Source organism: Myotis brandtii, unplaced genomic scaffold (assembly GCF_000412655.1).
Source record: "Myotis brandtii unplaced genomic scaffold, ASM41265v1 scaffold247, whole genome shotgun sequence".
NCBI classification, from domain to species: Eukaryota; Metazoa; Chordata; class Mammalia; order Chiroptera; family Vespertilionidae; genus Myotis; species Myotis brandtii.
The window spans coordinates 2,490,693-2,493,281 of NW_005359352.1; the positions used below are offsets into that span (position 1 = coordinate 2,490,693).

The 2,589-nt window shown below is 58.4% G+C and overlaps 1 long non-coding RNA gene across 1 annotated transcript; it reads left to right on the top strand.

Annotated features, from left to right (window-relative positions):
* The first annotated feature begins 11 nt into the window (after positions 1 to 11).
* LOC106726286 lies at positions 12 to 1,577 on the top strand. Its single transcript, XR_001362320.1, has 3 exons — positions 12 to 258; positions 682 to 775; positions 1,215 to 1,577. It is a non-coding gene; the product is annotated as an uncharacterized LOC106726286 (long non-coding RNA).
* The last annotated feature ends 1,012 nt before the right edge of the window (positions 1,578 to 2,589 follow it).

A 2,589-nucleotide genomic window follows, 5' to 3' on the forward strand; every position in this document is an offset into this window, starting at 1 on the left:
CGGGAGGGGCGGGGAGCTGTGTCAGGAGCGACAGCCCAGCCCCTGCGGCCTCGCAGACGGTGTCTGCAGGGACGTGGCTGCACTGACAGCCGGGGCGGAGCGCGGCTTCCCCGCTGATTGAAATGCATCCAGCTCCCCTCACAGCGAGGACGTCCAGGGCTCACTCTGGAGCCAGGCATGAAATCTACGCGGGGCGGCGAGGGCGCTCTGGAGCCGTTTGAGGGACCTGCCACGGGAACATCTGTGCCGTTCGCTGCTGTGCGTTTCCGTTCCCGCGGCTTCAATTATGCAGTCGGAGCCTGGGATGGGGGGGAGGGAAGGAGGGAGAGGGAGAGGGAGAGGGAGGGAGAGAGAAAGGGATGGAGATGGAGGGAGAGGGAGGAGAGGGAGAGGGAGGAGGGGAGGGAGAGAGAGAGAGGATGAAGGGAGAGAGGAAGGGAGAGGGAGAGGGAAGGAGGGAGAGGGAGAGGGAGAGGGAGGGAGAAAGGGATGGAAATGGAGGGAGAGGGAGATGGAGGGAGAGGGAGGAGAGAGAGAGAAGGAGGGGGAGGGAGAGGGAGAATTTGCTGATGCCACGGTTTTCCTTTTTGAAAAGAGGGGTGTCTGGTCGGAGCCTGGGGGGCAGGAGGAGAGAGGCTTTGTGCTCGGCACTGACACAGGGACCTGCTCTGCTCCGTGCAGATGAGCCTGTTTAAAGCATCTCCACCGACCTGCTGAGCTTCCCGGGGTCACAGCATGTTCTCCCCGTGACAAAGGGCGCGTGGGGGTCGCATCCGTGAGCATCAGTGATGGGGGCCGCCCGCCCGCAGCAGAAGGGGCGGGAGAGCTGCAGGCGGAGACACGCCGTCTGGGGTGTGCACGGGCACGTGTGTGCGCCTGTGTGTGTGTCTGTGCGTGTGTCTGTGTGTGTGCACAGCCTGAGCGTGTGACTGCCCGGCAGTCCTCACCTGTCCTCCTCGCTGCACCCAGAGCCTGTTGGGGTGGGGGGTGGTGCTGAGAGAGCTCCGAGGAGGAGCCCACAGCGGGCAGAGGAGCTGGGAGCAGGGCAACCAGGTCATCCGTGGCTGGAAAGAGCCTTCGTCCCTCCTGCCCTCCGGGCGCTGCTCCGGGCCGGTGGTAACACCTCCAGGGGTGCCCGGCGGCCGAGGCCCCGTCCCCGCTCCACCGTCAGTGCCTGCGGATGCAGACTGTGCGGTTGTCTCTGCCGCCTGCAGACGCGCCTCCACCCGCCCTGGGCCCTCAGATCCAACAGCTGATGGTTTGGCGAGAAGCAGCCATCGATTCCCGGCAGCGTGGACCCCTGGCTGCGGTGGGAGGAGCAGAAAGGCCGGCTCCCTGTTCCCCGTGAGGGGGCAGCCGGCAACCGGGGCCTGTGCAGCTCTGCTCCTCCCGGTCCCTGCACGGCCGAGGGGAGGGCACCATCCCACTACCCTGGGGGCACAGGGCACCCACACCCCACTGCCCTGGGGGCACAGGCCGCCCGCTGCGGAGTGACGTGGTCAGCGCTGTATCCCCACCTGCAGTTCCTGGGCCCAGACTCAGACTCTAGACCAGGGGTGGGCAAACTTTTTGACTCGAGGGCCACAATGGGTTCTTAAACTGGACCGGAGGGCCGGAACAAAAGCATGGATGGAGTGTTTGTGTGAACTAATATAAATTCAAAGTAAACACCATTACATAAAAGGGTACGGTCTTTTTTTTTTTAGTTTTATTCATTTCAAAAGGGCCGGATCCTTGCCCACGGCTGCTCTAGAGTGATGCTTTCTTAATGCAAATAACTCACCTGCATTGGCTTTAAGGTCTTCAGGTGTGACCATGACAACAAATCGGATTGCACGTTCATTTCGAAACATCTCGTAGGACCACCGACGGATAGACCGCATGCATTTCACTGCTGCAATGCCATTGTTGGCAATAAGAACCTGGGAGAGTTAGGGGATGGGAATTGGAGAGAAAAATAGAAAAAGCAAGCAATGATGGAGAGAAAGAGGTGAGACAATTTTTGTAAATCTATCTTATTTTGAAAAGGCAGATTTTCTATAGGAATTTGTATTCCTGGTCTAGGTAGTTAAGAACTAGCTCCCACATGACCAAGGGATATTTTAAAATGTTAGCTAAGGAAATACTTCAATATGTGCCTGACTCAACCTTATTCCTTTCTAGCTTCCTTCTTTTAAAAATCCTCACCCAAGGATATGCTTTTTTTTTAAATTGATTTTTAGAGAGAGAGGATGGCTAGGGAGAGAAACATCGATGTGACAGAAAAACATCAATCAGTTGCCGCCTGTATGCACCCTGACTGGGGATTGACAACCCCACAACATGGGCTGCTCGGGGCAGCGCCCGGCGCATCCTCCCCACTCAGAGGCAGACATTATTTTACGTCTTTAATACATTTTTATTGGTTTCAGGGAGGAAGGGGGAGGGAGAGGGAGAGAGAAACATCCGTGATGAGAGAGAGTCATGGGTCGGTGCCTCCTGCACGCGCCACCCTGGGGCTCGAGCCCACAACCGGCAGGTGCCCCGACCGGAATCGAACCCTGACCTCCCGGTTCCTAGGTCGACGCTCAGCCGCTGAGCCGCGGGCTG